The sequence below is a fragment of the Erithacus rubecula genome (genome assembly GCF_903797595.1).
Source record: "Erithacus rubecula genome assembly, chromosome: 8".
Taxonomy (NCBI): Eukaryota; Metazoa; Chordata; class Aves; order Passeriformes; family Muscicapidae; genus Erithacus; species Erithacus rubecula.
This window is the reverse complement of record NC_136659.1, coordinates 20,122,714-20,149,513: the sequence shown is the minus strand read 5'-3', so window position 1 is coordinate 20,149,513 and position 26,800 is coordinate 20,122,714. Positions and strand designations below refer to the sequence as shown.

The window sequence follows — 26,800 nt, the reverse complement described above, 5'->3', positions numbered from 1 at the left end:
GTTCATCTCTGTGCAGAAGGTCAGCACAAAACTTACATCCTATATTAAGTTCTTATTTTGAGATGTGAATTAGGCTGAAGTGAAGGCCTTGTTGGGCGCATCTGTACGTGGATAAATTCTACTCTTTGTTTAAAATGCATGGTCCTGATCCTTCTGAATGGGAAATTCTCATAGACTTTGAAACTGGGAATGTTTCTTGGAGCCTATTTCAACATCTAGGTGAAACATTTACAATGAAATTCAAAGCCACATAAAACTTGCCTGGTTTCAGGTTTTGTTACAAACTGAACTTGGACCAGCTTCTTTGAAAGGTTCACAGACCTTTTCAGCAAATCTAGATTAATAACATTTAAACCAAGGGAATTGTGGAAACAAAGCAAAAATTACAGAAAACAAAGAATAAAACCATCTAACTATGCTCCTCTGGGATGTTGATATGATTCATGTGAACTTTGTAGTTTCTATTTGGTAAGTCTAGTAAAAATTTTTAAGAATTGTAATAAAAATGACAGTGTTTAGTGAATTTACACTAATTATGTGGATTTTATTTGTAAATTAGAGCAAGTTTTCAAAGTGGCAGACAATGTCTGAGTTCTTCTAATGCTGAAATTTGACAGCACCTGCACCCTCCTTGTGTACTGTCAGTGCAGACCTCCAGGGCAGGGCCTCCTGGCTGTCCCCCTTCCTCTGTGCTGGGGAATGCCTCCCACTGTCAGACCTCATGTGGGGCACCACAGCTGTCATTGCCTACTAGGATGTGCTGCAATAAATGGGCTGCAAGTGCTCTTTTTTGGAGTTTTGGTCATTGATGGCTGTAGGTATTGTTTTATTCCTTTGTGAGGAGCACAATCTGTTAAAGAGCTCAGGCAACTCAAATCATGTTTATACCACCTAGATTCCCACGGAGCAGCTGAGGTACCTCCATATCCCACATGCTGGGACTTTTCCCAAAAGTGTGTGCCAGAATAGCCCCTTCTGGGCCTCTGTTATATTCTCTCTCTGACTAGAGTGGTACAGAACTCCAGTCTCTGCAGCTAAAGGCTCACTTTCTACCTTTTCAGACCACAGTCTTGTGTGTCAGCATGAATGCAAAGGCTGCCTCAGCTAGCTAGAGCTCAGATTCCAAGAGGCAATGGCACCTAAAGTACCCTGAAGTATTTATAAATATAGATCAGAAGTAATCTCTATTTTGCATACTAACAACTAACATTTAGTTGAACTAATGCCATATAAAAGTCCCATAGCAAATAATGGGACAATGGTTAAACACAGAGGAGTGATACATTCCAAATATTGTTGCACATTACTACTAGGTTCTTCCCAGGAGATTGCAAGGGATGAAATCCCATCTAGCCATACTGCTGATCTGCACAGTTTCACTTCAAACACATCTAAGCCTTAGGTCAGTGACTAAGCATAAAATCTTCCTCGACTCCTTAGCACACAACCTGCTGGTTTAGGTTAGGTACTGGCCAGTACCTAATCTACCAAAATATCACTTGATCTCTCAAACTAAAAGAGATTATTCTTAGATTAGGTATTAGGAAGAAATTTTTACTGTGAAAAAACAGAAATTGGAATGGATTACCCAGAAGAGCTGTGGATGTCTCATCCCCAGAAGTGTTCAAGGCCATGCTTAGTGAAGCTTTGAATAACCAGTTCTAGTCGGAGATGTCCCTGCCCATGGCAGGGGAATTGAAACCAGATAAACTTTTAGGTCCCTTTCAACCCAAACCACTCTATGATTCTATGAACATAGGCCATATTTAGTGTAATTCCCGACTGTGTCAGAAAGAAAAAAATTATAGAGAACATCTGTCCATAGAGGCACTTCTGCATTTTAGCTGTACCAGTGTAAAAATAGATAGCTTCTCTGACTTGTAACCACTTTGGTTTAGATTCTGGGGGTTTAAAGAGATAGCATTTCCAATATTTTTGCTCTCTTCTTTATAGATTTCCATACAATACTTCTGTATTAGTCAATCACCTTGATTTCAGTGAGATTTCTAGACAAGCCCTTTACTGGTCATTGTCTACAATTTTGCTGAGTATTTGATACTTTTGGCATCATAAAAGTATTGGTCCACAGAAATCACTTCTTGTTTCCATTTTAGTCCTGAAGGAGAAATTGTTCACAACAACCAACAAAAAACACTCATTTAGCAAGTGCTCTGTATAATAGAACAATATATAGATGTTTGTCACATAAATATCTGAAAAGACATATGCCTTCTGGCATTTCTTGAATTTTGAGTGCTTAATACTTTTTATCCTGGTCGCAAATGCATTTTTACTACAATTTCTCCATTTTTTTTAAAGCAAGCTTTAATACAGAAAGTCCCTCTTGGGGAACTCTAGGAAGGAATTTAATGTTTTTAGGGCTTTTGTTCTCTGTCTTTTGTTTTTCACAGTCTTGTTCATTAAGTGGTTAAGAACCACACTAATCCCTGTAGTTTGACTTAACAAACACATTAATAACTTGTGTCACTAAAAACCTTCTCCTTATTTGAACTAGAGGAGAATGAGGTGCCCACACAATGTCAAAAGAATTCAGAGACATTTAATGGTCCAACAAAACCAAGACACAGGAATGACAGCTAGGAACACATTCTTCCTCTTTTTCCTGTCTCTATCTCCTTCTTGGCCTTGGTACCAGCATCCTTCTCTCTGATTCCCTATCTCAGTTGCAATCCTCATTTGCACCACTGTTTATTACCAGTCTCATCCATAAGCCCTTGTCCTAAACTACCATCACATTTTATGACCTTTGATTTATGCCTTTTTCCTGTGTCTGGACTTTTCTGATGTTGCTTTTCTTGTTTTTAACTTTCCTTGACAGTCTCCCTTTTCTGAATTCTGATCAAGCTGCTTCTTATTCCATGTTTCCCAGTGATTTGCAGGAAGAAGACTGAGAACATCTGATAGATACCTTTATTCTCTTTGTATTTCTCTTTAGCCCCACTGGCAACTGAAAAGAGAAAACTGAGAGCAAGTCCTGCTCAGATCTGCAAGCCCCAGGAAAGAATACACCTACCGCACACAGAATCTTTGAAGAGCTGGTAAATGAAATATGCAAACAATTTTACAGAGACTCAGATTTCTCCAGACTGAGGAAGACTTTCATAGGCTGGTGGAAGAGGAATATGCCTTCCCAAGCACAAGCCATTAGTCAACAAAATATTTCAAAAATTTCTTAACATGAGCAAACCAGGTTTTCCCTCAGTGCATTCTAAGAATCAACTGACCATATTTGCTGAAAGTTTTGAAAAAATAGCCCAAGGCAGATATTTGGCATGAAAATTGCTGCCCAGTTGTTTATACTTGACAAACTAACAAGCAGCTAGAAAAAGATTCTTACAATGAAACTTTTACTCTAAATATCCCACTAGAGAACCCACAATTAATCATTATCAATAACAGAAATGTATTTTACATAATGCTTAATAGGTAATGATTTAATTTACACAGTGCCTAGAAAGAAAACAAAATAAAACCCCAGTGCTTTAATTTGGAGAGGGAGTAGAACAGGGAACAGTAAAAATCAAACAATAGTATGCTTGCCAAACTGCAATTTTTTTTCCCAAGTGCTTTTTCTAAGCACTTGATATCAAAAAGACTTCGTATCTCACCCCCAAATGTACATTAAAATATCTCTTATTTACCCTGCAATGGAATCAACTTTGAAATCAAAGGGGAAAAAATTTAGCAAAACAGTGGACTTGCTCAAAGTCACACATGCACATGAAAAGTTTCTCTAAAAAATTACATGCCATGGTATCTGCATATCTGATAGAATACACACAGAGCTTTATTTGCTGTTGCTTTAGAAGCAAAATTTTACTCACTTTTTTTCTTTTAATGTCTACAAGTTCCCTTACTCTAAGACAAATATCTTCCTCTAAGTAACAACCATGTTACTGATCTTCACAGTATGAAATTATTTTAATAATAAAATTAAAACAAGGTTTATGACTTAGAATGCAATATATATATAACAATTTATTATTAATGTTTTAAACATTGCCTTTGGTGTTAATCTGGGTTTATTTAAGTCTTGAAATAACATTATCAATCTATCTGCACGGTCATCTCTAAAGCTTTTAATTCTCTACAGCTTTTCAAACAAGTGAAATATTTTTTTAATTCTTGCTAGGCTTTAATTTTTAAGAATGTCATGTTTATGAGCCTTAATCAAATATCCAAAATAAAATACCTTTCCAACGTGCAAAAGCACCAACATTTCAGACATTTTTGAAGCAGAAAAAAGAAAAAAAAAGCTAATCTCTATTCTGATAACCTGAGCAACACAGCCGTTCTATATATGCTATTCTTCCTTTGCAAGAAACATATTGTCTCACTTAGAAGGCAAAGAACTTAAAAAAGTAGATTTATACTGTTGGGTTTGTGCTATTAGAAAGAACATCCTTTGCCACTGTGTATAATACAACAATTAAATCTTGCTAACTTGTAATTTCTTCTAAATTTCTTAGAAAGATCAAATCTGTTAAATGCACAGCACTGACTGCAGTCAACAAGGCACTTAAGTATGTGCTTAATTTTGTGCACATAAGTAATCATGTTACAGTAAATGGAACTTGAATGCTCAAAGTTAAGCACACACTTAAGTGCTTTGCTGGATCAGGGCCAGAGCATGACAACTTGCAGGTCATCCTTACTGCACAGTAAGGCATCAGAAACCTTAAATATCCTGTAGAAACCTTCTCCCCACTTCAAATCAACAGTACCAAAGGCAAGGACAAATATAAGTAGCTGCTGCATTCTTTTCTTCTGTTACAAGTCGCTAAACTGGCAGCAGTACTTATAATATAGCAAATTACCAATACAATAAATTCTCCTAATAAGTATCCATAAAATTACAATTTATTTTAAAGATGATCGTTTGTAATTCTATTCTCATAAGACCATTAGACACATGAGTCTTTTTAATTTTAAAAGACCTTCTAGTCGTTCTCACAAAACAATTTATTCAAGACCTTGACCTTAAATTGATACAATTGCACAACTTAATCAGAATTAAACATGAGTGAAAGTACCACAGAATATTATAATGGGTGTCAACATAGTCCAACAGCAGCCATGCAGAGGATGCCATTAATGCCACAACTTTGGGTGTGTAGGATTCTGTGTGTAGGATTCTGTGTGTAGGATACAATATGCCAAAATAAATGTTTTTTATTATGTTTTTTGCCAGTTACTATGGCAAATATATGGGAAGGAGATTGTTGATGGTATTTTTTCTTTCCATGCAGCTGGAAGAATAGTTAAATAGTCTAAGACTCTTCAATTCAGCAGCTTTCTAATGAAATGAAACTTTATACCCACTGTGTTACACAATTACTTAATTTTCTGGCTAAATTCACATAGTTCAGCACTAGTTCAGACTGTTTCTCTTTTCAGTACATGAAATTAATATTTTTTTTTTAGGATCTGAAACTACATTTTAGATCCAAATTTGCCTGACTGTTGACAGCATTCAGATACAGAGAGCTTCTATGTTTTTCCAACACATAAGTTTCTTCACAAAAATTAGCAGGATGAAACAGCAAGTAAGGACACATTGCCAAGTCTGGTTTTCTACCTATCTACAAAGCAGTTTTCACACTTTCCATGACTGTGAATGTCCTTCTTTTTCTATCTTTTTTTTTTTTTAATCTTTTAAATTTTAATTAGGAAGAACTAAAAAATCCTTCTCTATACTGAGAGTGTTTGTATTGGAGGAGGAGGATGTCAAGGAACCAAAAGCACATTCCAAGCCAATTCTGATCTCATTTACAGGGATGAAAATCTGGAATTAATCCACTGTGTTTAACAGACACGTTCTGGGCTTACGTAGATGAGATCTTACATTTATAAGTGAAATCAGTGTTTTCCCCTCTGACATTCACATGGCTCAAACCAGAAACATTTCCTGAATTAAAAAAAAAAAAAAAGGCCAAATCATCCAGTTGGGAAGACTGGCATAATTCCATTGAAGTCAACTGTGCTGTAGTAATTTACATTAGCTGATGATCCAGATGAAAGTATATAAAAGTTTTCAGAGCAAGCTCCTTTCATTTAAAATTGCATTATGTTAGGTGCACTGTTGATGCTCAGAATTAATGTGCAAGTTGTTAATCTCGCTAGACCTGGATTTAAAATTAGACAATGCAATAATTAGTTTGGCACTATCATTCTGCTACCTAGAGGGTAATAATGTAGGTCATAAAATACCAGTGATCAGCACAACTTTTCATACAAAACAAAGAATCTGTATTGAAAGAGAGGAAAGGAGGGAGGAGACATTCAGAAATCAGCTGTTATCAGAGACCAGAATGGGCTTGGAGGTGCTGTGCCATCTCACAAGATGCTGTCTTGTATAGGTCTACTTATCTTTATCAGCTTCCAAATGCACAGGTGATTCTGCAGGGTATAAGTGACTCAAAATTGTCTATAATCTCTCTTAATTTATTATTTTTAAATTGTATGTTTATTATTCTTCACAACTTTGTTATTAAAATTTAGTAATATTATTTATTTTACTGTATTCTACTTTTATTTTTGCGTTTACTCGAAATATAACATTATGCAGCACAAACAGTTTACAAACATACAGAAGTGTAACATTATAGTATATGTATCTTGGTTTCTTGACAAATGACTACTGGCAACATCAATAATTCAAAGGGAGAAACAATGAAAATATAGAGGAATTGCATTTGTATATGTATACTTCTTTCTGTCCTGCCAGTCATTCTTGCTATACTTTATAGAAACATAAAGAAAATTAGGAAAATACCAAATATGAGCACTAGTCTTGATGAAAACTTGCTTATATTTTGTTCTATTTAAATAGTCAGGATGCTTAAATATACACATTTTTTTTATGGTATCACACATACATCTATTAAGAAAACAACATTGCAATAATTTTTATACAGTCAGGCTGTGTTTGTGTAAGACACCCAGCAGAGTTCAGTGAAGCTGAGAACATACATACAGGTGTACATATGTTTGAAGTATCTCTATGCCTCTTGTATGTAAAGTGTTAGAGAGTGCACATTCAATGTTACAGATGCATATATTCATAAATCATTTAAAGTTGTGCTTTTCATGTGGTGCGAGGCACAGATACAAACTTACTCATGATAATTATAGAACTGATGCTGATTTAGTCATTTCAAGAAAGCCATGGAGGCATAATTAGTGTCTGAATGGCCTCAATATTGCATTATTAGGAGGCTAGGGTGAAACTTGAAATGAGAACATCAAGGCTGATAAAAGAAAAGAAAACATGAAATACATACATAATTCATTCTGAGATATTATAAAGGTTTATAACCAGAAACAATAATTTGCAGAAGGCATCTCGTACTGGAGCCAACTGCAATAATTTGGTCAACCTGTTTAAGATCAAATAGTATTCTTAGCTATTCTCAGTGGTATCTTTCTAATAAAGTAGCAGCAAACAGACACTGTTTGCTTCTGGTCACTTTTAAAGAATGTTCAGTTTATCAGTGGGGACTTTAATCTCAAGCTTCATAGAGTACAAAAAGAACATTGATCCTACTGTTTTGTCCTCTAGGCCACAAGGCATGCACATTTTTACATTCATTTGTCATAAAACAAAAAATACATTTTGCCCTTTGAAAATACCAAATGCCAGCTTTTAAACAAAATAATTTTCCATCACATTTTTCCTTTTCTTTTAACCTTTCCATCACCACCCCCCTTCCTTTTACCCCAGACTAATTTCCTCCCTCTGTTAATGCCTTTCCCCCATTTTAAGTACTTTAAGAACTTTGCAGAATTCCTTATTTTGGACTGTTGCCAAACTGGCCACGGTTAATGATATGACATGGTAGTTTGAATTAATCAGATTTCTTGAAACCCTTTCTAATTTTTCTTATAAATAGGCTAGAGTATATACAAATAATACCTTTTTACTCAAGTTAGACAAAGGACTGTGTGCTGTCAGATGGGTTAGACAAAGTCTACAAGTCCAAGAAGTGTGTCAAAATCCATCTTTGCATATAATTTACTTGAAATTCATCTTCTCACCTTTACTTAAATAAATGTAATACGCAAGAAAATCTGGAAAATTCATCAATTATTACATATAGAGCAAATTAATTTGTTATTTTTTTCTGTGCTTCTTATTTGTAAACAATTTTTTCACTTGCTAAAGTTGCTATTATTGGAAATGTGTTCAATAGCTTGCTTTCATAGTCACTGGATCAAGGGTCTATATCCAGTTCCCCACAAAGAATGCAGGGGTCATGCCTTCTCCATCTCTGGAGAGCCAGTTATTGTATATGGTGAGTGACTCCTCCTCAGTCTTTAGTTCAGTCCTATGTTACTCTCCTGTACGGATTTTTTTTTTTTTTTTAATTTAACATGTATGGGGTTTTGTTCTAGAGTTTTTGTGATGAAGCCATGAAAAAAACAACAGTGTTTTCTACATCAAAACCGTATAAAATATTGAAGTTTGGTTTTGCTTATCAGTATTTGAAAGAACCAAGCAGGATAAAAACTTCACTAAAAGTTATGCAGGGAAAATATGTAAGTCTCTGTCTTCTCTCAAAACAAGAAATATCATTATGAAGAAAACATCAAGGATGCAAGTTCCTAAATGTTTGGTGGTTTGAATTTTTTTCACGAAGATACATACACAAAAATGGAATTATACCACCCTCTCCACATTCTGTGGCTACCAAGATTTAAATACACATTTGTCTTTAATTTTCACTTAAAGTAGGCAAAATAGAAGTTTGTAAGTCCTGTACCAGCTTGCAAAGCTTTGCTTTGGAAAAGACTTATTGACAGGATAACATTCTCAAGCTTGATTTCAAATGAATACACAAGAATGTTCATCCTCTTGACCCAACATTTTATGATGCACAAGCCATTTCATGGTAGCCTCCTGTGCCTCACTGAGTTTGTTCTGAGAGTCTGAAGTTTATATGCAATAAAAGAATATTACAGTCATGAGCAATAAGGATGACTGAGAAAGATCAAATTGTTGCATATAGGACTTGATCCTGAAAAAATGGAACTCCTTATGTGTCATTGTCTTTAGCAGTTACACATTCTGCACTAGAATGCAACTACTTCTACTTCTCTTTTTTCCCCCCGTTTTTTACTAGTAGCTTTTAACTTTACAGGAGGAACAATTAACCACAGGAGTATATGCAACAACAGTCTAAATGTGTGACTATATGTAAAAATCAGCAAGCTGGATAAATAGCCAGTTATCTAGTAGTTAAAACACTCACTTTCATTTTCATAATGTTTGTCGTGTTTATATTTATAATGTATGTATTTAATATAACCTTCTTAATACATATAGTAATTTTCTCAATCTAAAATAGTGAATACTTCAATGTAACTTAGAAGGATAGAACTTTAAGTTTGGAAAAGACCTCATCAAGTCCAACCATTAACCCAGTGCTGCCACACCCACCACTAAATGATGTCCCAAGGAGCAAAATCTACATATCTTTTAAATGCCTCCAGGAGTAGCAACTCAACACTTCTTTTGGCACCCTGTTCTGATGTCTGACATGCTTTAGAAGATACCTTTTGGAGAGTATTTTAAAATAAATTCTGAGGAAAAAAAGCTATACCCTAAAACTGAAGGTAGGAATGTAGTCTCTCTCATCATCTTGGACTTGATAGTATTTTTGCATTGTGATAATATTTTACTATTTCATAATCTATCATAGTTCCATTTAGTTGAACTGCAAGCTCCACTGCAAGATCCAACCCAAGAATGATGATCTGTGAAGCAGCACAGCCAAATATACTTCCTGCAGATAAGAACCAGTGAGAACCTTCAGAAAAATTACTTACCCAATATAGCAGAATATCTTAAGCAGAACATTAAACACACTGGACACACTTAAATCCATAGGACCTGGTAGAATGCCCACACAAGTCCCAAAGGAGCTGGCTAATGTCACTGTGAGGCCAATTTCAATTATGTTAGAAAGATGATGGTGATCAAGGGAGCTTCCTGAGGATTAGAAGAAAGCAAAAGTCACACATCTTCAAGAAGGATGATTTTGAGAACTACAGAGTAGTCAGCCTCACCTCAGTCCCTGGAAAAATAGTGTTGCATACAAATCCCGAAGCCATTTCCAGGCACATTAAGTATAAGGTGATTTGGAATAAACAGAATGTATTTGCATAGGAGATATCATGCCTCACAAACTTGATAGCATTCTATGATGAAGTGACTAGCTAAGTGGATGACAGAAGAGCAACACCCTCAAGTTTGCAGAGGATGAAAAACTAGGAGTTGCTGATATGCCAGATGGTTGGGATGCCATTCAGCGGGACCTCAACAGGCTGGAGAAACGGACCCACAAGAACAGGAGGTTCAATAAAGAGAAATGCAAAGTCCTGCATCTGGATGTCATGCACTGGTACATGCTAAGGGTCAAGCAGCTGCAATGTAGCCCTGCAAAAAAGGGCTTGGAGGCTCTGGTGAGCAACAGATTGAACATGAGCCAGCAAAGTAGCCTCATGGCAAAGAACAGCAATGGTATCTTATGCTGCATTAGGAATAGTGTTGCCAGCCCTGGTGGGAAACATCTTGTCTCCTGGTCATCCCATCACAAGAATCAAAGAATCACTAAGAAGAGACCTTCAAGATCATTGAGCCCTAACACCTCAACTAAACCATGGCACCAAGTGCCACATCCAGTCTTTTTTTAAACACATCCAGGGATAGTGACTCCACCACCTCCCTGGGCAGACCATTCCAGTACTTTGTTATCCTTTCTATAAAAAACTTTTTCATAATATCCAACCTATATTTCCCTTGGCACAGCTTGAGGCTGTGTCCTCCTGTTCTGTCAGTTGCTGCCTGGTGAAAGAGACCAACCCCACCTAACTACAAACACCTTTCAGGCAGTTGTAGAGAGTGATGTCACCCCTGAGTCTCCTTTAGTCCAGGCTAAACAACCCCAGCTCCCTCAGCCATTCCTCACAGGGTTTGTGTTCCAAGCCCCTCTCCAGCCTTGTTGCCTCCTCTGGACACGCTCAAGCGTCTCAATGTCCTTCCTAAACAGAGGGCCCAGAACTGGACACAGCACTCAAGGTGTGGCCTCACCAGTGCCAAGTACAGTTCAGCCAGCTGTCAACCAGTACTCCAGCTCCCTTTCTGACTGGGCACTGTCCACACACCATCCCCAGCCCAGCATTGCACAGGGTTTTTGTGGCCAAAATGCAGGACTCGGCACTTGGATTTATTAAGCTTCATCTTATTGGATTCTACCCATCCATCCAACCATTCCAGGTCTCTCTGCAAAGCCCTCCTACCTTCCAAGAGATCAACACATTCTCCCATCTTAGTGTAATCTGCAAATTTACTGATGAAAGACTCAATGACCTCATCCATGTCATCAATAAAAATATTGAACAGAGCTGGCCCCAGCACATTATCCTTTACAAAAGTTGCCAAATTAAGTTCAAACTGAGCTTTGGCCTCTCTAATCTTTTTCCTGCATGGAAGAGAAAGAAGGAAAGATATAGAATTCCTGAGCTTCATCCAGCAGCAGGCCAAGAAAGTGATTAAGGCACTGGAGCATCTTTATGAGGAGAGGCTGAGAGAAACTCAATACTCAATGTCTCATCAATGTATACAAGTACATTAAGAGAGGAAAAAGTAAATTAGGCCAATGGTATTTAGTGGAAGGACAAGAGGCAATGGACACAAATTGAAATACAGGAAATTTCATTTAAACATAAAAGCCTACTTTTTTACTGTGAGGATAGTCAAACACTGAAGCAAGTTGTACAAAGAGGTGGTGAAGTTTCCATCCTTAGAGATATCAACTCCCAGCTTGAGACAGCCCTTAGCAACTGGCTCTAGATGACCAACCTTTGAGCAAAAGAGTTGGACTAAACAAACTCCAGAGATGACTTTCTACCTCAGCCTGTTACTGCTACTTTGGCCAGAAATTACTGAATTTTTCCTTATTACAATTTAAGATTCATTCAACTGCATTCAAGTCCTAGTAATGCAGTTGAAACTACTACCATAATTATTGTTATTATTGTTGTTGTTTTTATTTTTATTATTATTGCTTTTAATATAATCTTAATTTTTGTTGAGATTCTATAACTTTCCCAACTGTCTAGAAAAATGCTGTCTATTTTGAAATAACAATAGCATTCCATTGTGTGTATTCTATACTTGATGTGAAGAGACATGGCATTGAGTACTGAAACCCATGCATATAGGAATAACATGGTGGGTGTTTTCCCAAAGGGATCTTAGAGGAAAAGATCTTTCACAGCACTGTGTTTTGAAGACTCAGCTTACAAACCTGTTTGTGCTTGGCAAGTATCTTCAGCTGAAATTGCATTATTACCTTGCAAGTGGCACAATGCCACTGCAGCAGATGGGCATCAACGTAGGTTTGCCAGAGAAACATTACGTGCGTTGAGTTGGAATATTAGGGCCTGGATACCTCTCCAGGTATGAGTGCTCATAAATATGGGCATCCTGGTTGAAGGGGCATGTAATTGCAACTTCAGCTGAGTTTGGCATTACTTTTGATGTTCTCAAAATACTTCTGATATTACTCAAGAATAAAACTTTGTTTGTTTGTTTGTCTGTTTTCTTGGCAAATAAGGGCTGTGATTAGCAAGGCTACATGGGTGAGAGAGAATATATTACAGCAATCCACTCTTTCAATATTCCCTTGGGAAGCATACAGGGATGTACACAAGTACTGCCACAGCCAGGGTGAATTTTCTTATTTAATATAATAGCTCAACTGAGTGTAGAAGGCAGATTCATGACCTTTCATGCAGCGGAAGTGTGCATATACTGCAATTTCTTCTGAATAAAATTGCTAATGTTTCAAGGTGCTAGAAGAGTCTTTACTTCTCCCTTGCAATTTTATTGACATTTTTCTCCTAGTTTTCATTTATGCTATAGTCTAAATTTTACACTAAATCATTTAAGTTTGCTCTGGAGAGGCTGCAATGCTGCTCCCAGGCACACTGCCATGATTGAATCCACAAGTGAACACTTTGTATATTCTTAAAAACCTTATATCCTAGTACAGAATGTGAAACAGAGCTCTCAGTCAGTGCACTGCAGTTAAATGCATTTGCCTGGGGGTATGAAATCAAAATAGAATAGATATTTGTATTGGGATGCAACTATGGATAAAATCAGGAAACAGATGCCACTCTCTGCTTTGAAACATAACAGATACATTTTTCCAGTAGTTTTGTGTAGTCATGGGTAGGGAATATGTACATGCAGAAAATGTAATGTTTCTTTAAATTATATGCTCAGATTTCAGAAGTAACTAATGTGCTGGATCTTGACAAAACTTACTGGGTATTAGTTTGTATCACATAAACATCCACTTCTATGGACTTTCAAAAGATTCTTATCTTTTTAGCTTTCAGAAAAGGTTTGAAGTAAATTCTTAGGGTTGATCCTTGCTTGTGTTGAATGTCACAGAACAGGGAACTCAGCCTCAATGAATATGTAATCTACTGCATAGCTTGCCAGTGTCCCTGGGATTATTATGATTTAGGCATAAAAATTTGTGCAAAGTTACATGAATATTGTAGTTGAGAAGTTGGTTTAAATGAGCTTGACTTGACATATCAATTTAATGTTGCATTTGACATATTAGTTGTCTTTTTACCATTAAGTGTGCCCTCAGGAAATTATAATAACAAGGAAAGAGGTGTAGAGGTGCCCAACTCAGTTGCATGGTATTGAATGAGTTTTATGGTACCTGATGAATGAGACAAAACTAAATTTTAATAAGTCTTGAGGTGCTCATTATGAGCTAGTAACTTGTTTCTGTGGCACAGTAAACAGATGCTATCAAAAACTGTAAGATTAATTAATTATGCTCTGCACAAGCATCAAAAGGATTCACATAATTGGCCTCAATTGCTAATCAATATACTATCTTTCATATTTTCAGCCTAAGAACCATGCACACAACATTGACCAAAAAAAGCAAAATTTTACTGTGAAGTCACTGTTAATGAACCAGCACTCCAGAACAGATATACAGGTTGTGTGGCAAAGATCATAATCACATGGCACCAAGTACAAGGTCCTGTGGGTCATATGTGTAAGCTTTAAACCTATCAATCTGAAGAAAGTGCATGGAATGTAATTTTATTGAGTGCAAGATGTCACGGTTTTAAACCACAGGCCATCCACAGAAGCTAGAGCTAATGGTAAACTACCTCTGGAGATCAACTGTAGAAAATTCCTGGAGAAACTGAGAGTGGCTATGCTGCATGGGAGCAGCTGAAGCCTATGAACTTTCTGAGGAACAGTAGTGTAATAGAGATGGAACTTTGTTCACTTAGCTGACCACCACATACAGAAGCAGATCAACTCCTAGTAAGAAGGACATTTCTCTTCATTAAAATTTAAAATGGTTCCCCAATTGCTTTTGTACTTCTATAGAGTGAAATTAGGACCTTGTTGGGAAAATCATGATTAGGACAGAAAATTATTTTCTAACTCTAGATAATTGTAATGCTATGATAGTTCAAAAAAAGTGTAACTCAAAGTGACACACTTCCATATTTTGCTAAAAAAAAATTTATCAGAAGCTCTGTCTGTTCTGTGATTTGTTAAATGTTTCTTACATTGATAACAAGAAATGGCACTAAGCAGAAAACTGTGATATGAGTTAGTTGCACTAAAACACCTGTTAAAGTTTCCCCCTGAGCACTGATACCTCTTAACAATCACAGCAGCACATGAGCCAGCAAACACATTCAAGATATCATAGATATCTCAATCATTCTCATCAAGTTACTCACAAAAGGCAATTCAGATGTGAAGGGACCTCAGGAGAAGTGTAGTCCAACCCCCAGCTCAAGGAAGATGAGTTTTAAGATCAGGCTAGGTTGTCCAGCATATTTGTCCCATTCATCATGTTGGGCTAAATTTGAAACTCTTTACTCAGTTCTTAGGCAAACTACTGACATAAAGAATTGAGAAGTTGCCCAATTTCTTAGTTGCCATTTTTGTGGCACATTTTTGTTTCCATTTGTCTTTGGCTTAAAACCTCTGGTTATATTAAGTAACTCTACATACACCAGAAAGGCCTGCAAAACAACCTCAAGTAGAAACTCAAGAAGCACTAAATGACATTTAAAAACTTGTAAGTGCCTTTGTTCTGTTAAATGCATGGTGGACAAACCCAGATTCAATATCATCATATCCCTGGAGCTAATGCCTCATCAAAACATAATTTCATCATTGGAAAGTATGAGAAGTACAGGCTGTGAAGATCAATCATACACAACATAGAGGGACAGGAAAGCTGCTTTAGGAAGGAGGAAGGCTGTGAGGAAACCTTCTGAAAACACCAGAAAATATTTTCTTATGGCTAATGAAAAGAAGAAAGCAAAGGCAATATCATTGTGGATTTAATAAAGCACATAGCCATAAAGACATCTAGGAGAACAAATCACAAAGAAAGATGTAAGAGGGAAAGTCCAAGCTGAGGAAGACATTCAGAATGGAAAGCATGAAAATGAGGAACTACTAAGCCATTTTCAGAACTTGTTAAAACACTGAGTATATGATCAGTGATGATTATAGAGAAGGGCTGTACCTATGGACCCTCTCATTGCAGGGTCCATGTGCCCTGTGCTGGAGCTCCATGTGTGGATGGAACAGGCCATTAATTGCTGAGGATGCCTAGAATACATCCAAGGACATATATGTAAACATTAACATTAAGCCATTAACATGGCTCCATTTTTAATGTCTGAAAAATCCCAGTGGCAGGACAGTTTGTGAAAAATAACAACTTCATATATCCTACTTGCCTCCATTTGAAAGCTGAATTGGTTTGTGATTGCTATGAGGAATTTGAAATCAGGTTGCTCAGATGTAATCTCAAAACTGTGCTTTCTTACAGAAACAAATAGTATCTCACAGGGCAAATGCAGTTGCCTGAATTTTAACTGCTCTGTCATGACAGCATTCCACAGTATCAGTTATTAGTTTAAAATCAGCAAGGTACAAACAGATACTTAGTAAAAGCTGATGAGGTACATGGCTTCTGCTGGATACAAATTCTCTCAGTACAGATAAACAATGAGATGAGAAACAAAAACAGCTGTGTGTGATGATTTCCTTGATCGCTACAAAGTAATAAACTAATTTTTTTCCCAGAAAACTCACTAAAAAATCATGGCACTCCAACAACTTAGAGGCTTTACAATTCTGGCAGCCTGACTAGTCATACTAACATCCAGGGCATGCAGCAACCTTGCTATGGATCAAAAGGAAATTAGAATGCAGATTTTTTTTTTTAAACCACTATCCTTCGGGACATCTAAATGTGAGACTTTGTTAGATATTTGTAGTTACCAGCAACAGAGAGTACTTCTTGAGTGGCTCCATTCCTTTTCTCAGTGAAAACTCACAAGATAATGATGAATCATTGCTCCCTCAAACAGAGAAGATATCACAGGGACCCATGTTACTCCCCTTGTTCAGCATGTGAGAAAAAAACTCTAGACGTTTAGAGACGAGACATGGTTTGCAGTATATTCACCTGAGAAATCACTTCTCCTCTTGTGTCAAACTGCCAGCTTTGGATCAGAGGCTGTGTTGGAGCTCGTTGAATATGAAAGAATGGATTAGCCAGCATGGTTTGTCTGTAAGAGGAATTTGGCTTGGGAATTAAGTCTGCCAGGTCCATCAAATCCCAATTACTTTTGGGAAGAGAAATAGTTTCTGAAATGAAGAGTCTTCATTGTTTGCTCTAGAGCAGTTTCTTACCTCTTTTCTACTCTCTGAAGAATCTTCATATACATATTTGGAAACATTTCATCAGGGAACAGAAATCTTCAGGTGAGCATAAAGCTGTATTGTGTGAAATATTTTTTAAAATCAACTGTTTTATTTCAAAAGTAAAAAGGCTCATTTTGGTGCACAATATGAAATATTGGCCTGATTTTAATAATGTGAATTGTGCAGATGTTGGTGACCAAATATAATAACAATTCAATTTTGTTTCTGGGATCACTGGTACATGTAGTAACTTGGCTCTCTGAAATGACAATGGACACAACTTTTCTAAAAGATCTATTTGGAGTCTACAGATAAACAGAGAATGGTTCCAGACTGACAGCATCAGGAATAACAGCCACTTACTGTGTGGATTGAAAAAATGACCAGTTCCTCCTCAAGGAAGGAAAGCGGGAAGTGGGCTTGTTTTGTGGGGTTGTTTTCTGATTTCTGGGAAAAGGAATTTGTAGGTTTTTACAAGTGATATGGTTTCACACCATAACACTTTTTTCTTCAGAGCCCCTTTCAGAAGGGTGGTACTCTGCTTGTAGGACAACACTGGAATCCTTCACTAGACCCAGTGTTTGCAGTCACAAAAGTGAATCTCATTTCCATAATCAAGTGGGTATATTAGACAACTTGAAATCTTACAGCCAGTCCCTGAAAAAACTCCCTTCTATTGCACACTCCAAACCTCCAAGAGAGCTTGGGGAGAAAGATGGGCATGTTGTACACCAGGTAACAGCACTGTTCTGCTTCTCGAGGTTCACTTCAAGGCAGTTTTGCTTTTTCAATAACTAGGGTATGGCACAGGCCTCAGCAAAGAAGAAATACAGTTGGGGTTTTTTCCTGCCATCTGAGTTATTGTTCATTTTTGTGGATACTACTTACTTTTATACAAGATCTGTGAGGGAAGGAAAATTATTTGTTTCTTGTTGAAAGTGAACTCCAAAACACTCAAATGCTAGAATAGTATTTCTTTGCTTGTGCGTATTTTCATGTTCCAGTTTCCCTGTGCATTGCAGTTGAAGCAATGACATTAAACTCTTGCTCCATGGACTAGTTCTTAAAATAGGACTATCCTAAAATACAGAAAAAGAGAAGTTTTTCTTTCCCTTGAGTGAACAAGAGAGGGATATTCTGATGATATACCCTCTCTCTGTGTTGAAGTATAAACCTTTAAATTCTGCATAAAATCTAATGAGAAGTTCCAATCTTTACCTTACTGTTAGCAGGAAACAGAATTACTATATATAACATAACCATTCCTTTGAAAGAATGAAGAGTGAAAGTTAAAATGTTTTTTCTGCATTAGAAGATAATAGAACTCTTTGAAATTAGAATAAGAATACTTTAGAAGTAAAAATTAAGCAAGACAGTTTAATTCTTCTTGTAAAGTTTCTACTTTTCTATAGCAATGTGCAAAACAACAAAAAAACAAGCAAACAAACTTACCTGTATTAGGGGTCATCCTTAAGGTCACAAACCTAACTAAAATCATGATCAGTTTATGTCTTCAAAGAAAATACCTCATTTAGTACACTAAGCTACCTCTATATAATACCAGGGGATTTTACTGCATTAAGCTCTAAAAGGAAATGAAATTCCTATTCTCCCCTATTACAGACCTAGCCTCTGTTGGGTCTACATAATTTGAGTTTCAGTGCCCTATTTGCATTCACTATCACTTAAAAATTCTGTAATGGAGAACTGGTCTGTCAGTATTTGGGCCTCTTTTTCCTCATCTTTGGTTACATTAATCAATAATTCTGTGATTTACACCTTTCATTTAGAGTGTTTCAGTCTGTTACCTGAGAGCAGCAAATTAAATGAGAGAGGAAAAATAATTAATTAACATAAAGACATATAAATCTTCAGAGACATCTATTTAGAAAAAAAAAAAGCCACGTTTTTAGGAGATTCTGCATCAGACAGCAACAGTTGTCATAGAACTTGTTATTTTCTAAAATATATCATGCTAATCTCACCAGTTACAAGTACATCACTGGGTACTGCTTTAGATGAGAGTAACTAGCCAGACACAAGGTCATGTAAGTTATTTCAATTAGGAGAGGAATCTGGTGAGGGAAGCACATATCTCTGACGTTAAGATGTTTATATATAAGGGAGCAGAAAATCTTGTCCCTTATTAGAAGTGAAGTAGCACACAGTTAGAATGAAGTAAGAGTGCACAGACAGGCAGTGTACACAGTAGGACAAAGCAAATGTGCACTCTGGCTTGTCTCACACTAACTTTTTCATGTACCTGTGGCCTCAGTGGCACCTTGAAACCAATGGTATCCTTCACAAGTTAAAGGTAGGTACTTGAATTACATGCTGTGGCAACATGAATGAAAAGCTCATTTAGACTGCAGTGCCATGACTATAAGAAGGCAGTAAATAAGAGCTTTCACATCTTTGATGTGCAAAAACAGACTTACAGTTTGAAAATTAAAATTTGGGAGTATTTCTTTACTCCTTTAAAAATATTGAAAGGGAAAAACAAAACTGATTTTTTAATGTGAAGCCTTTATATTCTATTTTCCTGCCACTCCCTGAGAATTTCATGTTTCCTAAAAAAGGCCTCAGATAAATTAAGAAGTTTGTATTCTCATTAACTGTTTTGAATATTATTTTTCTTTCAGATCTTTCTATAAGAGCTGAAAATACAAATTTATGGAAATATTTATCAAAATACATTAAAAATTACATTTTACAAATTAACAAGGTTTTCTCTTTAGAGTGTTCCACTTCAGAGAATGCTTGCATGGGATCATGCCTTCTCTGTCATGCATGATGCCACCAGCCACGCTGCTTTGCTGGCATGTTATGCATTCTAGTCTGATCCCAGCACAAACTAGGAGTCTCAAACATCAACACAGAATACTGGACTTCCTAACTGGAAGTAGGTAGTTGAGGAAAGGAAGAATAATTAAAAAAATAAAAAAAGAAAATAAAAGTAAAGAATTTTACATAGCAGCATTTTACGGTAAAATTTGGCACCACTGCCCACAGGTCCCTCTTCACAGAAACTTTAGTACTGATTAAAAATCTCACACTACTAAAAAAAATTGCAACTCACTTATCCTGTATTGTAATTTCAGAAAAAATCTGACAGTGGAAACCCCAGCAGCCTATCAGCAGCATGGAAGGCCTGATGGGCTGTTAAGTTTGACTGACTCTGGTATGCTGCTGCTATGAATATAGTTGCTATGGAAGGAATGTTTAGTGCTGTCTGTCTTCTAAAGGGGTCATGATTTCAAAACATCTCAAATAGCACTGATGGCTTAATGTCTGCAAGTAGAACTACATTCAATATTTTCTAAGCACAGTGAATATTGTTGTTCATAATTTATTATTCATAAATTACATTAAAATATTTTTATTAAAAATGGAGAATCTGCTTAAATATTCATTGAAACAAACAATACATAAAATTTTATTTTTCAATGTAACAGATAATAAGTAAGTAATGAAAGACAGAGCTTTAACAAATGGAATTTTAGTACATGAAAGACATATTTTGAATGAGATCAACTCTATTGTTCTCCAAAGTAATGACAATATTTTCACTTGCTGTCCACCAGAACATCATTATACTACACTGACTTCTTTTTCTTCCTCAAATGAAAAAAAAAAAAACAACCCTCCAGAGTAGGTGCTTTCTATTTCAGTTGTCTTCAAGTTTCTTAATGCAGCATTTGGCTCAAAGACCAAACATAAGCAATGGTCTAAAAACTGAGACAGTTATGGGCTAAAAGTTCGTGTAAGCATGATCCAGTAGAGGACAACTAAAGATAAAATATTCTGTCCCCATTATGATCTTCTCTACCAACTATTTATATGCTTCAATCCCTTAATTAGCATCTTGCTAGTTCTCAAATTACAGGCTCCAAGAGAAGACTGGTATGGAATGGATGCTCCCCAAGGTTCAGGGATCCCTTAATCCTATGCAAAAATGTAGTACAACAGAGAGGCCAAAGGTGGTGTAAAACACCACTGGAACGAGGATTGATGACTACATTATGCTGCTTTATGCTGGCTGGACATAGCTGTTTACAATACAGTTTCCAAGCCAGTGCTAGGAGGCCAGATTGCAAGTTTGCAAAGAGCATTTCAATTTATAAATTTCTTTGCTATCTGAATGACAAAAATTGAGTGCTGCTCCCCATTTTTTTGAATGATATGGCATGGTTCATCCAGGAGATACTAATATCTGTCTGGCAGCATGCAAAATTCAACTGGACTGAATATTTTATAATATCCCTCATGCTTTATATCAGTTAGTCCCAAAATTATGGCTGTTGTTTTTGCTTGTAACCTTCCAGTAGTTACAAAAATGAGTTTCGCCACATGGAGAGCCAGTCAAGATATTTTTATGGTTCCTAAACAAAAAACAAGACTCAGTCTTTTAGAGCTGTCAGTTTAATACCAAGGTGGACAAAGAATCAAATTTTTGCAATTAACAAACCTGTAATTTTACAATTAGTACTTGAAAATAAGCCATAAAGGTCACATTCCTACCGCAGAAATTTCTCAGGCTGGAATATAAAGCATCATACACAAACAATTTTATCAGCATAGCTCTGGCAAGTGTTTCTGGTTCTCTTAAAATTCATCCCTTTGTGTCTTAATCTGCAGTAAAAAGGGCAGTCTGTCCTGCTGGCACACATACTTTTCATGATTTTTAAAAAGAACTTTTTCACAGCTTGACGTTTTACAAACTTGACGTTTGTATTCCACATGCCAGCAATGTCTTCACTGAGCATGTGAGTAGAGTAACAATACATATACAATGCAGTATGTCACTTAGTAATATATCATGGTGTAAAAGAAGATTAATGACATCATCCAGGTAAGGGACAGGATTTGCCTAATATGAGGAATACAATCATTTAAAAACACAGAAAGAAGAAGAGTGATGATGGAATCTGGGCAGGAGGCATGTAAAGGACAAGAAGCCCATTACAGATGTCCCTATTTAGGAATATGTGGCACTGATTTGGACTCCTAACTCTGCAGGAGAAAAACAGTAGCAGAAAACTGGTACTTGGTAGATACATGCTGCAGAAGATGACTGATGTACTTCTATTCTTCATCAAACAAAATTTAGGAGTTTTTTGCATTTTACTGATCATATCATAAACAAATTAGAAGTAATATTGTAATAACTGACAGTATGTCCCACAGGCTATGCTTACAATTGTTAGTTTATTTTTATTACCATATAGCTTAGGAGTGTTTCTTGCAGAGAAGGATTTCATTGTGATAAGGGTTGAACAAACCCAGATCAAAAAGATGACTCCTGATTGAATGTCCTTCAGTCTGAGGACTAAACAAAAGGCAATGTAAGGGTAAAGACTTATGGAGAATTATGACATGACAATGTTCATCAGCAGCATCACTGACATCAGTTCATTTAGTGACCCAAAGGTCTACTTTTTGCTGGCTCCTTTGCAAAGGAAAAATTTAAAGCAGACTTCTGAAATCTTAAAGACAGTTTTTCAAATGTACATGGGGTTTCCTTCCTATAGTATGGGAAAGGGTAATAGTATATTTAAAAAATGTTGAGTAAAACTTACCAGCTGAGAGCATTGGGGGATTTTTCAACAGCACAGAACCAAAGAGGCAAACATCCAAACAGAGGAAAATATCCAAGTAGCATTTAGATTAGCAAAGGAAAAAGAAAGAAGCAAAGAATGCTCTGGGTATGCATGCAATCAGGAGTACAGGTTAGATCAGCCCTGCCATTATTTCCACTGTTACTCTCTATGTTCATTGTTAAATAAATTGTGATTCATGTTTCTCAACCACTATCAAGCTAGAGTACACTATCAAACTAGAGTAAACTGCTTAAACTTAAAATGTTTATTGTACAATGCCACTGAATCCATCAACATGCATGCAAAAATTAATTATACCTAGCCAAACAGAGCAACAAATTAAGTGCCATATAAATTTAGAAAATGGAACACTATCACCTAGCCTGGAACATACTTTCAAATATGAATGTACACTTGAAAAGAAAACTTCTCCAGAACTGAAGCAAATAGTAATTTCTATCTAAAAAGCTGCTGGGTTAAATATTTTATTAAAGATGGGGCGCAGGGAAATAAACTAAACTAATAATAGAACTTATAAATTTCCTACCATCCTAAAAAGAGATCCATCCCCTTCACTTGACCATTGTGGCCTGCTTCAGGAGGACCATTTGCCTATGAAATTTAGTTACTATTTACAACATGACACCATCTGAAATGTAAAACCATGATCAAAGTACAATAAAGTCCATCAAAATCACAGTTTGTATACAGCTATTCAGTCTTCAACTGAAGACTTTTCTCTTTCCCTCTCTCATACAAATGCATTTTGCCTTCAACTGCACCTAGAATAAGTGCATTTCTCAGGGCTATTTGACTCACAACTTAGTCAGACTACACTAACTGAAAGCACTTATTTTCTTGGAAAGCATGTTTTCTGGGCACTGACAGGCACAATTTTTCTGAGTGCAGGGCCCAGCACTGGGTAGGAAATCAAAATTTGCCACTTATTAAAATAAATGTCCTTGATGCTTTGTGCAGAAAAAAATACTCTCCCCTTAACCCCCAAGTCCATTAACTTTAGGAGAGCAGTTCTGCAGTTGCTGGTCTTCTATGATGCCCTTTTCACAGCAACATGATAAGCTCTCAATATACAGGGAGCTGTTCTTTGTAGCTTAATGTAGGATATATGGTAACTTCTTACCTTCTTAACCCTCTGGGATTCCCAGGATTTGTATACTATGTGTTTTCCTTATCTGTTTTTCTAAGAGTTCCACCTAGAATTTAAGAATTTATAAATTTATTATCTTTCCCAGGCTTAGTCAATAGATAAGAATTGCACTTTAACTTTCCTTCACAGTTTTTGTCTTTTTTTTTTTTTTTTTTTATTGTCAAGATAGTTCGAGTTACTTGTTGCTCCAGGCTGTCTGTTAATTTGTTCATTCTTCCAGAGCTGGCATGCTTTACATATCCATGGGCATAAATCATAGAGTGTTCCTGGTAACAGGAAGCATTTTAATTTAATCCATGGAGTCTGAATTAAGGCAGGCAGCAGAGCCACGGCTTTACAGAAAACACAGCCACACTGCCTGCATGGCCTGACAACTTTAAAGGACAACTTCCAAATTCTTGTCCTAGTTTATTCTAGTATTAATGCAAACATCAATATTGACTTTTGGGAAATGCTCTTTTCATTCTTACCTAACTAGTAACAGAAAGTGGATACTCCTAAAAGCTTTATAAAGAAGTCCTGCTATGGTTTTCACTAACAACAAACTAGAAATACCAGGTTGAACATTGAATATTGAATATTGAATAATGAGGCAGTCATTTCACATCATATTTTTCTTGAATGATTCCTCTTTAGAGTTGGGCTGTTTATCTTTGCAAACCTCTCAATTCCTTCATATGCCTTCTCCCTTTAAACTCCTTCCTTTCTTCTGCTGAATGTTTCTGTGAAACCTTGCCAGTGCTTTTGGGTCATATATACCAATTATCTGGATTGCACCATTATTTATTTTGCTATTTCTTTGTTTCTTAATTTGTTTCTTACAAACATTAAAAGCATACAAGCATATGAGAGACTAGTTAGGCACTGTGTCACAGTGTCACATTCCACTTTCTGGTCAAGGTCCAGAATACATGATTGTATTCTGCTATTTGACATCAATTTGTCTGAAAGCACTTGCCTGCAGTTTCAACACTTCGCAAGTTAGGACACATCTATCCCTAATATAACCAGTTCACTCAAGGAAAGCCACATTAAAATGCTCCTTAGATTAATTTGTACAGACTGTTTTCCATATGTTCCTTAAATACGACAGTAGGATTGAATTCAAAATGTCAACACATTTCACATTAATGAAGTTTAAAAAAAGCTTATTCTAGTATATTTGGATTTGGTTGAACTGAAACTGATTGAGAAATTAGAAAAGTGTTGGTAAAAAAATGACCTCCAGGGAGGGTACTTCAGGGGAAAATCTGCATCAGAGTGCTTGCAGAACTGACCAGAAGTGAAGGACTCTCTGCAATGAGGATGAATGAATGAATGATTGAATTAAACATTCCTCTGCTCCATCAACAACACTAGTTTGTATTGGGAACTTCTCCCCTACTTTTCCTTGGTAAAACACACAGGCAGAGCAACTGTGCTATTTTCTGAGTTCCTTCCTAGAGTTACTAGTACAGGAGCCTTCACTGCACTGTGGAAGCCAGGACAGGCCTGGGTGTAATTCTGGTTCTTTTTTGATATCTTATTATTCTTGCAATAAATCTCCCAGTTTACTTGGAAATTTACATAGCTGTGAAGAGGATGAATATCTTGCATATATGAGTAGGGAATAGGGTACTCCTGGGTAAATCTGGCAAAGAAATACATTAATATTTGTAAAAAAAGCATTATAGTTGTGAGATACCTGATTATATGATAGAGTTGTTCTCTGCTAACAAGCAAGTAGGCACTGTGGAAAACAGCCACAAGGCAATAAAGTGCCAGACTCCCACATAAGAAGTCAGGCTGTGCTCAATTTACACATCAAGACTCTGTCCTGATAAACATGGCTGTGCGTAGCAGAAATACAGTGGCTCACCCTTAGCTAGTGCCAGATGACTTAAAAGAGTATCTGCCCCACAGACAGTTCTTTTTTCAGAACAAGAACATTTAAGGCACAGGAATAATTAGTGTCTACTTTCCAAAAGGTCTGGCCAATGGCTACAGCTGGGCTTCCCTGATTTCATGTGGGCAAACAAGGAACTGGGTCAGAAGAGAGGGGCAGAGCCTTCTTTAGATTAACTGTTAAAGCAAGGAGGTCCAGCTTTTCCCCTGCAAGCAATTGGGACCACCTCTGACTAATCACTGACTCTGGATTGCTCACAACTCCAGAAAAGATCACACAAAGGTGTTAGAAAAAGGGAAACAGGACAAGACACAAAACCCAGGTTCATGAGGCTACACAATACCTGGCAATTTTGAGGACACCAACATAGCTGTGCCCTTGTGCATAGTACTGAGTGTGGACACCTGCATCAGCTCAAAGGGACAGGAATGAGTGAGAGTGGTAACTGTGAAATTACCTCTCTGACACTTTCTAATACTCCATGTATCAGCTTTCAACATAGTTGTGATGCCACAGCCCCCACCTGGTCCTTTTAGCGTCTCGTCCCTAATGAGTTCTTATTATATCTCAGTGCACAGAAGCATCCTGCCCAGACATTGTATTGCTAAATTCTCTGGGCTTTCAGACAACCTGTGATGAAAGATAATTCAAGAAAGGAGAGTTATTTTAATGTTTGGAATCCCATATATTTAACAGCATTTCACTACATGTTATCACTCATCTAACACTGAGTTCTGTGTGAACTCAACAAAAGAGGAAAATAGGCAGAAGAGAAAAAAGGAAGAAGCAGGGTTTCTACTGCTCGTGCACATAGTAGCAGGGGGTTTCAGTCAGGCTGAAAAGACAATGGCCTAAAGGAGAAGACGTAGCTCACTACCAAAGACTGTTGTATACATGGCACAGGCTTTGTACTCTTATTTCAGATGACAAGTAGAGTGGATGCTCAAAAAGACTAGCAGTCCAGGAGAGGCAAAAAAGAGTGCATATTAGAAGATCAAACATTTGACAGCCACTGATATTACTGGGTCACACTGGCCAGCACACACAACCTAGTTGATGACTGGTGTCTACAGACATAGCTGGTTTTAGTCTCCTCAGAACACACTTGAGTAAATACAAACAAATAGAAGGGATATTTGATTCAAGTACCTAAGGTAACAAGCTTCTTCTCTATACAAAAGCAGAGCAGATTTGATGTGTGGGGAATGAATCGTGACAGCTCTGACACTCAGTGTCCCTCTAAGTGACGTCACCTGGTTGGCTGGTCCCCACTCTCCACAGTGTATATTAGTTTTCCTCCTTGTCTCAAGCTGTCACTTTAGGTTCATTTCACT

General features: G+C 36.8%; 1 protein-coding gene and 1 long non-coding RNA gene across 2 annotated transcripts in view; both read right to left on the bottom strand.

Annotated features, from left to right (window-relative positions):
• The window catches only part of FIGN (fidgetin, microtubule severing factor), a 107,614-nt gene extending 97,701 nt beyond the window's left edge, over positions 1–9,913 (bottom strand). Inside the window, exon 1 of the mRNA XM_079311827.1 lies at positions 9,850–9,913. The gene's annotated coding sequence lies outside the window, so the exon portion shown is untranslated. The remainder of the gene's footprint in view (positions 1–9,849) is intronic.
• A 52-nt stretch (positions 9,914–9,965) lies between these two features.
• On the bottom strand, positions 9,966–26,009 carry LOC306804705. Its single transcript, XR_013774972.1, has 3 exons — positions 25,924–26,009; positions 23,555–23,627; positions 9,966–10,012 (listed from the first exon to the last, which is right to left on the bottom strand). It is a non-coding gene; the product is annotated as an uncharacterized lncRNA (long non-coding RNA).
• Positions 26,010–26,800: the final 791 nt, after the last annotated feature.